Genomic DNA, 14647 nt, shown 5'->3' with positions numbered 1-14647 from the left:
AAGAGAAATGCATAGGAAATCATCATCTTGTCACATGGTGGGTCCTTCGATTCATCCGTGTGCTGTTTAATTTGGAAGACGTGAGCCACGTTACACTCGGGTTGGATTATTCGGGAAGAGGGAGTGAGAGAGACTGAGGAGAGGAGCTCGAGAGAGAATATGTTTAATTACTTTTACTTCACTTGCATGCGAAATGCCATTGTACAGTTTACAGGATCTTAAAAAATAAATGGTTACACGTTTAATCAATATAACAGAAGTGGTTACATAAACACCTCCAAACGGTACAAGGACGACAATGCCAAGAAATAAATAAATAAATAAAAAACAATTTAATTACAAAGAAAAAAGAGAACCGAAAATATTTGGTAATTTTCCCAACGGCTGCCGTACCAAAAAAACCTATGGTCGCGAATCACCAAATGGGGAAATCTTCTCTCAGGGCATTTTGGTAACTACAAACTACACATAGTGCTTGGTCGTTGCTGCTTGAAGACGAAAAGGGAGTGAGGAGTGAGGAGTGAGGAGTGAGGAGTGAGGAGTGAGGACAGACAGCTTCCTTCCTCCTCACTTGCAATTAAGGCTCCGTTTGTGTTTACCACAGTACCGTTAAAGTGCTTTTTCCCAAGTCGTGATAATTAGCTTTCTTGCCTTTCTTCACTTTCACTTTGCTAGTTGCTACCGCCGCCTAGCTACCTGCTTCTGCTTTTCTAATGCTCCGACTCCGGACTCCTCCTTCCCACTTATGTTAACTCCAGCCTATTCTGCCTACAATAATATTCCGACGACTACTCTAACATGTTAGGAAGCAATTAACAACACGAGCCCGCCACCATTACAAGACGAGTGGCTCTTCTCTTCCCCAACCGGTCCGCTGGTGATGATCACTCAATACTTAACTTCGTTGTTGGCTCGAAGTCGCAGACCACGATCACGTCCTTGGCTTCTGCCAAGGGTGAGAGCTTTTCTACATATATCTGGCAGTTGGTGGACGTTGTCTGAACCGGCCAAATCGTGGGTGGGACGTAGTCCGGGTCGTTCTCGTTCCCATTCTGGCGATTATGACTTTGATTGCGTTTGAGGTAAACGCACAAGAGGAGAAAGAAGAGGAAAAGGGCAAAGAGGATGACCAGAACCAGCATCAGGATCTTGCCGTCTGCTGCAAATCTCTTGTCGCCGGAGAAGGGCACCTCATCCTCATTAATCTGTTGACCAACAGGAGCCACAGACTCGGGAGGGTAACATGAGATGTCACACACCATTCTAGTGCGAACAACTACTCTCTCGGTTGCGTTGCGGTTGCCTCTCTTTTTTTTAAATCTCTCGTTGCTGACTCGCTGTTGCTCCTTCAATATACACGAGGACTAATCGTTACCGGAAAAAAAGAAAAAAAGAAAAGAAAACAAGGAGCTTGCTTCCGCGAAACTTCCTTGTGGGGCCCCTAATCTCTCTCTCTCATTTTGAGGTTGCCACGTGAGCTCGGCCACTGTTGCCCTATCACAAAGAAGAGACAAATATGTTGGCCCAAAATGAATGAAGGCAAGCCAGTGAAAGAAAAGAAAAAAAGAAGAGTAGCCAATAGTTGAATGAGGACGACTTAGCAGCTACGATACAAAATTAGATAGAAGAAGTGTGGGAACACTAGCCTTCCAGCAACATGACAACACAGGGGAATTACTACCTTCCCTCCTTTCACACAGCAGACTCTCTAGTTTCTAGTACTCCTTGCTTTAATTTGTAATTAGGGTCGCTCCAATGGGAGTGCAAAATCTAGCTAGTTACCCTTAATTAGGAAAAGGAAATATTTTTGCAGCAGTGCAAATGAAATTGAAATGCAAACAAACCTGTTACCTGCGGGCCTAATTCGATGATACTTACCCGAGGCCGCGCGAGAGAAGGGCAAACCCCAAAACCGTAAGGAGTAAGGACATGGACCGGTCGTTGGTGAAACATAGAATAGAATTGGAAGAACAATGCTAAAGGTTTTAAAAGTACGAACTTTCTAATGTCTGGTCGTTGTCGTGTCGTGGCGATTTTTCACTCCTTCACATTTAGTATATTTACTGGTGATAGACTGAAGGAGTCCGGAGTTTGGATATTCTCCAACGAAGCTTGACTTCTAGACTTTGAAAATGGACAGCTTAAGGTTAAATCTTGGTCGTCCGCAGCTGGCAGCTGACCTACACCTCTATAATAACGTTCACAATACAAGGACTGATTATTAATGGATTGAACCACCTCCTGTACATGCAATGCAGAAACTATCACCTGATCAGCAAAAGATATCTAAGATAATATAAAAGCAAAGCTAGTACTAGTAGGTCGGACTGTGACAAAATAAATCTGACCAGTTGAGATGAATTTCATTAATTTCAAACTTTTCCTTGACTCGGTCTCTTTACTTGCGGGGAAGGAAAGAGGTGGCCGACCCACACACCAAACACCACACACATCCCTTTTACGACTTTGAATTTTGGTGCTAGCTATAGCTAAAAGAACAAAACAAAGCCAGCCTAACTCTTTGTAGCGTTGCTATTTTAGTAGATAAGTCGATTAATTCTCAAGGAGCTGGGGCAGAAGATGTTGGATATATATATATATATATATAGGTTTAGGCATCAGCTTAATTAGTGCACATCAGACCTTGACATCTCACCAGTCACCATTCACCAACCGGCCGTAGATGAGGAGACTGGGTCATGGGTCATGGGTCAACCGTTTAACTACAGTTGGGTTCACCCAGTGCTAAATATCATTATAAAAGCATTTATTAGCATTTTAATTATTGCATATATACAAAAGGTCTTAAGTTTGTGAAGAATCTAAGAATCAGCCGGTGTTTTCAAAAGGTCTTAAGTTTCGTTTGCAAAGGTTTGCAGTTGGACTTGGAATCAGAATGGTTTATTCTCATAGTCTGTTTGGTTTAGACATGAATGGGAATGAAAATTGGAATCAATAGGAATGGAATTTCATTCTCAAGGGAGGGGCATGCCAGGAATGGCCATTCCTTCATTTGCAGTTGGAATTGGAATCAGAATGGTATATTCCCATAATCTATTTGGTTTAGACAAGAATGGGAATGAGAATTGGAATCAGCAGGAATGAGATTTCATTCTCAAGGGAGGAGCAGGCCAAGAATGGCTACTCCCTCAAATGGGGGAATGCCATTCCAGCAGGAATGGGATTCCAATTCCACCGAACAAAACAGTTGGAATCAGAATAGCCCAATCCAATTCTGATTCCAGACCCCTATTCCTACAAACCAAACATGGCCTTAATCATGTTTTCTCCAAGTTAATCATCCTCTCTTCATACATGCACTGGATATTAATTTTTAGACTTCGTCTGCTCTCCCTACTGATACCGCACATGCCAAGCTTGTTAGATTAGATATTAAACAAGTGAAATATATAGGTTGTTATTATTTTTAATTAGGGGATGGATCTTCAGGTTGTTTATACCCAACAACCTCTAACTACCAAGAAAAAAACAGAAAAACAAGGTGCCAACCAACTGGTTGATAGGGTCTCCTACTGGTCATAGCGAAGACTTGGGATCGAATCCCGCCCATACTTGGGTTGGGGAAGGGCTACCCCGTTGTGTCACCCTTTAAAAAAAATCGAGAAAAAAAAAAAAAACAGAGAGGGTCATCTTAAACAAGCTTCCTATATATGCCTTTGGCCTTTTGATAATTGTAATTCTATGATGTAGTTAGGCCTAATAAATCTATTCCTTCATATAATTAAGGTTGTGTTTGGTACTGATGTGGGTTAGCTTGGCCCAGCCCACATAGGGCTGGGAGGCCCAGCCCACTAACGTCTGCTAACATCAATGACAATAGGAGGGAGCACTGCTGCCTTCGTACGGAGCCAATCACATAACTATCTGGCATACCGCCAGGGCTTGCAGCCTGACCTCATATGGCTCTCATTCGAGGCGTTCATCTCCACCTATCATCAGCATGCTCAAGTATAAATAAGAGGCAACTGCCCCCTAAAAAGGGGCTGGAATAGAGTAATTCCAACATCACTCACTCATTTATTTCTTGCATATACGTTGTCTACCTAGCATTAATTCAGGGAGATTTGGCGCATCTGAGAACTCTCTCCAGGAGCACTTTTACACTCTCCCCTGCTTTATACCTCGTACTAACTTGAGTGTCGGAGCCTTTGCCTCGGGTATCCACCCCGAGGTCTTTGACACTCCCTGTCTTGCAGTATCTCAGATCACCAGGGACTTCGCCTCGACTTGTAGTCCTCGGCTACCTTAGTCCTCGAAAGGAGTACTTCACCTCGGTATGCTGTCCTCAGCTCCGGTCAACCTCTTCCGAGGCCTCGAAGTCCTCGGCTAACCTCAAAACTCGAAGTGTGAATTTACCTGGTTGTCCTCAGCTAACCCGCGTGGCAACAATTGGCGCCGTCTGTGGGAACATGGTTGCCAAGACGGCCCCCACTTCGGGATAGACAATAATAACACTCTAGATCTAAACCCCCTTTAAGCTCGAAATTCATGGTGAGGAGAGCCAGGAACAATCCGAACTTGGTTACCTACGAACAGTTTCAGGCCATCCTCGATCGTTTGGACTACCTCACCCAACGAATGGAAGAAGTCTTCCCCCAAGGAGGAGGTCCCTCTCAAGGCGACCGCCCCGCTGGGGTGTTAGAGGATCAGGGCTGACACGAGAACATGGAGGTACCGGCCCTCGGCCACGGTAATCCACTGGCCGAACTGTCAGAATTGGGCAATAACTGCCTCCCGGACTCACCTCGAAGGAATGTCTGCCCTCCTAGCCGAAGGGAGAGTGTGCCCGCTCATTCCGAAGACAGTCATCAACCTTTGGAGTTGCACCACCGCTGTCGTAGGGAGGCCCCCCAGGACGATGGCAGGCAGTTTGGCCGTCCTAGAGTTCGCTCTCGAAGCAAGAGCCGACACCATCCTACTCCACCTCCCGTCTCAGACCTCAGGGATGTTCTGAATGACCGTCGCGCCTGCAGAGGAGTGTGCGGCCCTATCTCGGAGCATTCGGGAGTCTGAGCCGACACCCATCGGGTCTGCGAAGACAAAAGCAGGGCCCATGCCTGTGCTGACCCAAGGCTTTTCGAGTTGCGAGCCGAGATTGGGGCTGTCAAGGACGAGCTCTACCAGGTTAAGGAGAGTCGAGCCGACGCCTCAACTAGTCACAACAACTCTACCGGCCGCATGGACGCATTCACCCCGAAAATCATCTCGGAGCCTCTCCCCCTACACTTCAAGGCTCCCACACTAGAGACGTACGACGAAAGCACTGACCTCGATGACCACCTTGAGGGTTTTAGGGTGCTCATGATACTGTACAACTATTCTGACGCCTTGATGTGCCAGACCTTCTAGGCTACCTTCAGGGGGGCTGCTCGCCGCTGGTTCTCCAGCCTTCCTCCTCGATCAATCATCTCGTGGGAGCAATTTACAACCCTGTTCCTCGCCCGCTTCATCAGCAGCAGGCGATGCCAGAAGAGCATAGTCTCTCTGATGTTGCTCATACAGGAGCCAGGTGAATGCTTGCGGTCTTACATCGACCGCTTTAAGAAAGAAGAGCTTGAAGTTCGAGACCTCGACCCTATGGTCTCCATGCACACAGCCATCAATGGACTCTGCCCTGGCTCGGCTCTCAAGTGCTCGGTTTCTAAGACCCCGCCGAAGGCTAAACTCGAATTCCTCAAAAAGGTCCAAAAATACATCACGACCGAGGAGGCTTCGGCTAGGGACAACCAAGAAAGGGTAGCCGAGTGCCACGACGGTTCCCTAGAGAAGAAGAGAAAAGGTGGGGACCAGCACCATTCCGACGACAATGGCGACAAAGATAACAAGAAGCCACCAGCTCCAGCCCTGGCCTACAAGGACTACATGCCACTCAACTCCACCTGCACCCAGATACTGATGCAAATAAGGGAAGAGAAATTCGTGAAGTGGCCAACAAAACTGAAGCGGAACCCCAAGAGGGGGAACCCTACAAAGTACTACAAGTACCACCGCGGCAGATGAGCTACTGGTGTAGCTCATCACAGGCAAATGAGCTACTGCTGTAGCCTCTTTGTCTCAGAGTGGTGGGGGACATCTCTTGACGATGACACAGGCCTCCCCCCAGTTCGGCCTGAAGCGCCAGTCCTCGGGGCAGGAGACGTAGAAGAACTTATCCTTCCACCCGTGAATGGACAAGGGGTTGTGCACTGGCTTCCCTCTCTTTGGGTGGAAGTAGTACATGTTGGCCTCGGAAGTACGCTTCCTTGACACGAACGTGGTGCGGAATAGTCTCAACGTCAGCTCCACGCCCTTGAGCCGAGCCCATACCATCATCACCACGATGGTTCGGAGGGCATTAGGCATGAGCTGACTGATAGTGACGCCGTACCACTCCAGCAGCTTGGAGATCAAGGTTGAGAGGGGAAACCTAAGACCAAACTCTAAAAAATGCTGGTAAATACAGATTTCCCCCTCCTCAGGGGCCCACTGCCTATCGTCCACGTCGAGGACCCTTAGGCTGAAAGACCGGGGTATATGGAAACTCTTCGCTAGGGATTTGACCTGGCACACGTCCAAGGAGCTGTCAAACTCCGAACATGGGACACCAGCATCAGCCACCCTTCAGGCAGCACTCCCTCCTACTGGTCTGGTGACGAGTTCCACGACATCACCCTCGGAGAGAGGAAATCCCTCGGGCTCCCTCGGCGACGCCGAGGCAGCGCTTTCATGGGGAGAGTCATTTCCCCGGTGACTGCTCTCGAAACCCCCCGAGGCTAACCTCTCCCTCAAAACGACCACCTCCTGTCGATGGGGGACTATAGCTAAAGAACCTAGAGAAGGCAAGGGAGAGGGGGTTGCAGGAGAGCTCCCTCCCGAGATGTTTGGGAGTTTATGGCACTCAGGACCAGAGTTTGAAAACGACATGTTAAGATTACTAAAAGAGGGTGGAATGTCCCGAAGAAGGGAAGAAGTAAGAAAGTTCTAGAGACTTAAGAGTTGGGGAGCTGCATTCACTCGAGAGCAAGGGCGTCTTGGTTCAAATGGAGAAGAAAGTCACTACTAGGGCCCCTATTTAAAGGAAAATGAACGGCCTGGATTTCTCTAAATCCGACAGCTGAAACTAATCCGCTTCTACTATCCAATTGTGACGCGCCACCTAGCGCAGGCTCTCAGAAGATGAAACAACGCCCAAAGCAACGGTTCAGATCGACGCAAATCCAACGGATATGGGAGCTCCATAGCGTAGGCCCTTGGAAGACAAAACGACGCCCAAAGCGACGGTTCAAATCAACGTAGATCTAACGGATGTGGGAGCCCCCTGCTCCTGTGAATCAGTCTCACCGCAACTCTTAGTGCATGCCCTCGGAAGGCGAAACGACACTGGGTGAACCGTGAAGATCGCCCGTGGCAACCCACCGAACGAACCGAAAGGCCTGCTCATCACGGATCGCCGGGCGGACCGTTCAACCCGGAAAACACAGGACTCCTGGGACGGCCGTCCCCCGCATGGTAGCCCTGCTAGCGTGACCTACCTATACGGGATACGAGACACACCCACCAAGCCGAGGCATCCACATCGCTTGTGTTTCCGAATCGAAGAGTTGCAACGCAAACGTCGAAGACGACACCACTGCATGACATCCCTCTGCTGACGAATCCGAAGGCATAATGGCCACTACTCCCAATGACCGAAGCCGAAGCCTCACTTCGATTACTACCCTCATTACGGGCAAGAGCCAAGGCCTCACCTTGGTCTCAAGAGTGGGGGGCAAGTGATGTGGGTTAGCTTGGCCCAATCCACTAATGTCTGCTAACGTCAGCGACTGTAGGAGGGAGCCCTGCTGCCTTCGTACGGAGCCAATCACATAACTATTTGGTGTACTGCCAGGGCCTGCAGCCTGACCTCGTACGACTCTCATCCGAGGCGTTCATCTCCACCTACCACCAGCATGCTCAAGTATAAATAAGAGGTAACTGCCCCGTAAAAAGGGGCTAGAACGGAGTAACTCCAACATCACTCACTCATTTACATCCTGCACCTACGTTGTGTACCTAGCATTATTTCAGGGAGAGTTGGTGCATCCGAGGACTCTCTCCAGGAACATTTTTACACTCTTCCCTGCTTCATACCTTGTACTAACATGAACTTCGGAGCCTCTGCCTTGGGTATCCACCCCGAGGTCTCTGACACTCCCTGTCTTGTAGTATCTCAGATCACCAGGGACTTCGCCTTGACTTACAGTCCTCGACTACCATAGTCCTCGGAAGGAGTACTTCACATCGATTTATTGTCCTCAGCTTCGGTCAACCTCTTCTGAGACCCCGAGGTCCTCGACTGACGCTCAAAACTCGACGAGTGAATTTACCTGGTTGCCTTCGGCCAACCCGCACGGCAACAGGTACCATTGATGTTTCAAACTGCAATATTTTGAATTAAAGCATCATTTATATTTGAAATGTAAACATCACTGTTTTAATATTTGAAAGGACGATATGCACTTTCTGTGTACGTGCATATTGATAGTTAATATGTTAAACCTTTACCTGTTATAACTCAAAACATCTCCAATCAAACAGGAAGTTGACTATTAATTAAGCTCAGTTTGGTAAGAGTACAAATACAAATACGTAGAGTGCAAAACCTTGTATTTTATACTATTTTGTATTTATACTCTTTCTAAACTGAGCCTTAAACTCAAAATGCCTATATGACATCGATAACATTGATTTGGCAGCGGTTATATTTGAAACACTGGTGGTGCCAAATGACCCCAAAGTGATGAAGTACGCACATCCCATTTTCTTTTATACTATAGATGCAAATCGAGCTCAAGCTAAAAGTCTTTAGAAAACCCTTTTAGGAGGGATTAACTTTGGTTCAACTGATTTGAAGAAATTACACAAAAAGGAAGGGGTATTTTGGTAGGCCCATCTAAATGACTGTCTAACGAAATACATGTTTTAAAAGATAAAAACACCCTTAATATTGTTTTTTTGGTTATAGACAAACTATAATTATTTTTTCAATTGTGATATGTCTATTTTATCAAGAATGTGATGGCCCTGATAACCTTCTATTAATTATTTACGAAAATTTATGCTTTACATCATAACCATCCATCTATTTATACCATATAAAGCGGATTGTAGCGTTGGATTCCATGTATGCCATAAGTTAAATCCAAATACCATATATCATATATAGTTACTACTTATTTATATTCATGCATAGTATGTACTCTTATATATACTAGTATTATAAAAAACTATAACAAAAAGGGTGTTGTTAAATATATATTTACCATGGGCCAATTCTAGGTGATGATAATGATAGGAATAATATATCCAAAATTTTATATAAAATTCATGTATTTTTATTTTTATATTTTTTGTTATTCACTATTAATTTGATGTAGATTGCAAAATCTGAATCTGATTACGTTTGCATCTCATATTGGGCTGAAATTTTAGGTATCATTGATAGGCCTACCCACTTGAATGAACTTTTCTTTTCGTAATGTTTTATCTTCTTAGTGTATACTTTTTTTTGTTCATTTATAAAAAAATGTAAGATTTAAAGAGAGAGAATTGAATAATGTAAAAATTGTAATTCAAACTACATTTTAAGTCTCACAATTAAATAGGGATTAAATTCAAAAAATGGGTACGTATTTTAGTCAAAAGAAAGTTTCACAATCTTATTCATATTTTTAATAGTATAAATATAGAGCTGATGTGTTCAATTTTTTCTATAACTTTTTATTTCTATGTGTGTAAAAATAATATTATTATTTACACTTATTTCTATGTGTGTAAAATTCATTATTTTAATATGATAAAATAATATTATTATTTTCACAATCTTATTCATATTTTTGTAAAATTTATGCACTTCTTTTATTTTTATGTTATTATATTTTATTAATTTTATTATTTAATTATGACATTAAAAGTTAATAAATTTGACCCAACAGTTGAACTATAAATCTCCACAAAATAGGAAAATAATTTCATTTTTGGTTAGTTTTAGATTATGTATTTCATTTTCATTATTAATAAAAATATTTCTTGTTTATTACACTTATTTTTTTAATTTGATTAATAAAAAATATCATAAATGTGTCTATTTTTCCTACATTATTTGTAATTTTCTATATTTATTTCTATTTAAAAATTTCTATCATTTAACTATGGCTTTATGGGTTGGCTAATTTGATTAAGATAATTGAATTGCTTAGTCATCACTTGGATAAAGACTGGTTTTGTTTTTAAGTAAGTTTTAAAATATATAGGTTTATATTATTAAAAGTATTGGATATAAATCTAATTAGTAGCATTTATTAGTGAAAAAATAACTTAAATATGAGATTTAATAAGAAAGAATGGGAGTTATATATCTACAAGAGTTAATGAGAGGGGATTAAATGAGGTGAAAAACATTATTTGAAATTACATTTTCAACCTTCATAATTAGAGATGGACTAAATAACAAATGTGGTCACTTTAGTCAAGTATGTTATCATAGTATAGATATTTGAAGAAGATAGAAGAAAGTATGCTATCAATAATAAAAATAAATTTGACATTTATTTGATGGCACAATTGTAATACAAATTTACAAACATTTAAAAAAACTGTAAAACTAACTTATGAAGAAATTAATTGTTAGTAAATAATGTGGCATTTAATGTTCTATTCTCTTAAGGGATAACCATTTGAAGCTTTATTTGGCATTTCTAACTTACTTCATTCAGTGGTTCACTTCTTGGTAAGGAGGTTTTGCACCTTATGTTATGTATAGAAATATATACAATCAGACTCTCTAAAATTAGGGCATGCATCAACAGTTTTCAAATTGTAAGAGGGTAATTAATGTGCATTAAAGGTTAGGAGCCATTACTTGGTGCATGGTATATAAAATTCCTACCCTGACATGACAAAAATTAAGAGCAGACACTTTATGCCAAGGGTAGATTGGTGTTTTAGAACTTTAGTCGGCCACTTTCAAAACCCTAGATACTAGATAGCGGGGACAAAATTGGGGTATGGCTTTTTTTTTTTTTTTAATTTTCCCCCCCCCCCCCCCCCCCTCTCTCTCTCTCTAAGCTATTTTTTTTTTTTCAAATTGTAACTGGGGTGATTCAGGTGCATTAAAACAATCTAGGACAAGAAGGGTTTTAAAGGCAAGTAGAAAGAATTAATTTTCTCCGATCCACAGTTACATGTAAATGCAAGTGAAAATTAAAATTGAATGATTGTGGGCAGTATGAATATGTACTTTATATGGCTAGCGTGGGATGTAATTATTGGTCTCACAGCTCTTAAGCTCAGCTAAGGTGCTCTCGGAGGCAAGATGGTTGGATGGTCGGGTTTTAAGTCATTTCATGGATGGACTGAGGGTATATATGGAATATGTGTTAACAAAATAACCATTACCTTAGAAGCTAGCTTATCTGTCTAACAGCAAACTCTCTCTCAATCAAGAAAAGCTGTGTATGTATGTTGAACACTTGAACAGATGAGGCTTAAAGGAGGGGGGGGGGGGGGGGGGGTTAAATAAGTCGTTGATTAAATCAACGGTTTTTAGTTCAGGAGCAGTTTCAGGGTGAAACGTACGGAATGAGTTGTCTAACTGGTCTTGAGTCAAACGGTGTGACTGTCTGGTATGATCCAGTTTTCAAAACCATGGCGGCTAAATACTTGGTGCAAAGTCAGGTGATGGGTATCCAATCCACCCATCTCCTTTATTCTCCCATGATCCCATGCATCCCTATTATTCTGTTAATAGTAATTTTATTAATTCACCCGCTCCACGGGCCACAGACCCACACCGACAATGGGAAATCGATGCGGGGAAGGAGAAAGAAAGGGGTAAGGTAATATTATTTTTGGGTTGGAGTTTGGAGTTTGGAGGTAGAGGGTGTGGGACGATCTTCCGGACCGGTCCCCATTGCCGCCATCATTCTCCCTCCCATAAGAGAACACGTCGCATCCATATATATATATATATATATATATATATATATATATATATATATATATCCTAGATAAGAATAAGATGGCGAAACCAACGTAACTTTAAATGAGTCAGGCTGTTTGTTGTTGGCATGTGGATGCGAAAATTCGTGGTTTTAATTTAATTTCTTATATAGCAGTACAATTGTACAAGTACTACTCTACTCGTGGTTACGTTCATATATTGTATACTTTAATTTGGTCTAATTAGCATTAGTTACGTTAAGTCAGTCTCAGTCATAATATATAAGATGCCCAAGGCATTGGATATTTGGATGCCTGCCCCACTTAGGGGTGGATGACGCAAATGAAGACGTCAAGAATGACGATTTGAATTTGATGATCAGGTACAGTCAATTTCAGTGTTATTGTCATCATAAGCCAACTTCTTCCTTCTTCCATCTCCCCCCTCTTTCCTCTTTCCTCTTTCCTATGGACCAGACAGCTTATAAAAGAATCGCACCATACTTTTTTGTCATCATATCCTTGTTTTTGTGGCCTTTCATTTATTCTCTTCCAAGCAAATTAATCCATTGATTCTCCTAAGAAACAAAAACATTAATTAATTAGTTGAGAGAGACGTGCAAACTACACATGCAACAAGGGAAAGAGCAAAATTGCATGGTGATCATCTGGACGTGAAGCCAAGGCAAATATCAGTAAAGATTTACGGTGCTTAATTGATTAAGTTATACGCCAATTGAAAGACATGCTTAAAGGAGAGTTGCAAGCATGAAGCATGAAGCATGATATTACTTGCGTCACATAATCCATTGGAGGAACTTTCGAAAAGGGATATATAGAGAATTGGCTGGAATATTATAATTCGGAAAGAGTAGACGACAGGGCCGGGGCTAACAAAAAACAGGTTGAAGTAGTCGTACTGATCGAAGCTACAACCGGGGATGGCTGTATCAACAAAGTTTAAAAAGTTACCCCAAAACGGTTGATCAAAATATTCTCCGCCCAATAATTTGCTTATTCTGACAAACCGGCTCTTGTAGTACTACTGGGCTTGAATTTTCGACAGATGGGAATAATGGGAAAATGGGATGGACTAGACAAACTCACAAACACATGCATCAAGTTTTGCTCTGGCCTAGGAGCCCGGCCGCCCCCCGTCAAGTCAATACACACAACTATGTCGGAATCTGCTAATGGATAATGGACACCCGGCCGCCCGGCCAATAGTCAGACTTGCATCACCTGTTGGACCCTGGATCAAGTGCAATTGTGATGCTTCCTAAGGATTTTACTAATTAATTAAGGAAGCTTAGCTTGCGGAAGGCCGTCTCAGACAAGATTCACTGCTCTTCGGCGGAGGCGCGCAGCAGATGCACAGGCCGTTCGTCTAGGCTAAGAGAGCAGCAACCTTCCTCAGACAAGGCTTATGACCCAGACGGCCGGATGGCTCAGAACGTCTCAAATTTGATCAACCATGAGTACTTGGCAACCTACTGCCCTGAAGGTGATCTATAGTAGTACTCCGAAATCAAAGCTCTCACATCCAGATTTGCAGAAAGCAGAGTATTTCATATTTCAAGAAGAGCTGACAGTGCTGCTCATGATCAAATCGCTTCCAAACCCTGGCATTCATATATCTGTATCTCCAATGGAGTGAGTATTCCTTCTTAATTGGCTAGCTCTTAGCAATTCTCATCGAGGATTGCCCGATTATTATCCTCCTTAATTTCCTGTAATATAAGTTAAGTCAGCCTTACCAAAATACAGATTTTCATATCCAATATAAAGATGTATAAAAAATAAATAGCTCACATCAGAAATTCATATCCAAATTTAGTAAAGATGTATAGTGATGATTATATTCTTGAATTCCAAGTGATGAAATTTTAATAGTAGCAAACTTTTGCAACTGATTTTTTTTTTTTTTTCGGTTCCTTGATGAACCATACGTAATGAGGTTGAATGTCAGCCTGGAAAAAAAAATCATGTTATGCTTGTAGATACCCTATTGAGAATCGAGGAAGACCTTGGGGATGAGAAATAATTATTATCTAGCAAAAGAAGAGGAAAACAAGGATCAGAAATTAGACCCATATTTTTAAACATTAATTACACTCCAACTCAGTCTTTGGTCAAAAAAATATTGAGGGCAATTACTCTCTCTTGGGTAGCTCCACATTGGGAACATTTCCTTTGTCACCCCATAGAGTGTGCCCCACAACGCCCCACAGCACATCCCAACAGTATATTATTAACATCTCCCAGTCACAACTACGGGAAATGTTCCCAATGCAATTTGAGATGTCATGTCCCTACAACACTCCACAGCAGATCCCAACAGTGTATTAGGAACATTCCCAGTGACAAGTGACAAGTACGAGAGATGTTTCTAATGGTCCTGAATGTATTGTGTCATTATAGAAACAAAACCCCCGGCTCAAACAGCCCCAGGGGCCAACAGCCAAAAATTTTCCCAGGATAACTAGCAGGAGTGGAAAAGGCCAGAGTCCCCCATCAAAGCGGAATCCCAATCTAACCTTGCTCGAACCAAGGTTATTAATCTGAAGTGGATCGCCCTTTGAGGCTTTGACTTAGGATTATGTTATGGGAACTCGATATTTTCCTCTTATTTGTACTAGCCAATGAGATAGGCCCACATCAATGGTTA

At 42.5% G+C, this 14647-nt stretch overlaps 1 long non-coding RNA gene across 1 annotated transcript; it reads right to left on the bottom strand.

Annotated features, from left to right (window-relative positions):
- Positions 1–213: 213 nt before the first annotated feature.
- Positions 214–2268, bottom strand: LOC148801921 (uncharacterized). Its single transcript, XR_016082767.1, has 2 exons — positions 1879–2268; positions 214–1494 (listed from the first exon to the last, which is right to left on the bottom strand). It is a non-coding gene; the product is annotated as an uncharacterized LOC148801921 (long non-coding RNA).
- Between the last annotated feature and the right edge of the window lie 12379 nt (positions 2269–14647).

This window comes from Nelumbo nucifera, chromosome 2 (assembly GCF_055504915.1).
Source record: "Nelumbo nucifera cultivar China Antique chromosome 2, China Antique-T2T, whole genome shotgun sequence".
Lineage (NCBI taxonomy): Eukaryota > Viridiplantae > Streptophyta > Magnoliopsida > Proteales > Nelumbonaceae > Nelumbo > Nelumbo nucifera.
This window is presented reverse-complemented; position numbering and strand designations above follow the sequence as displayed.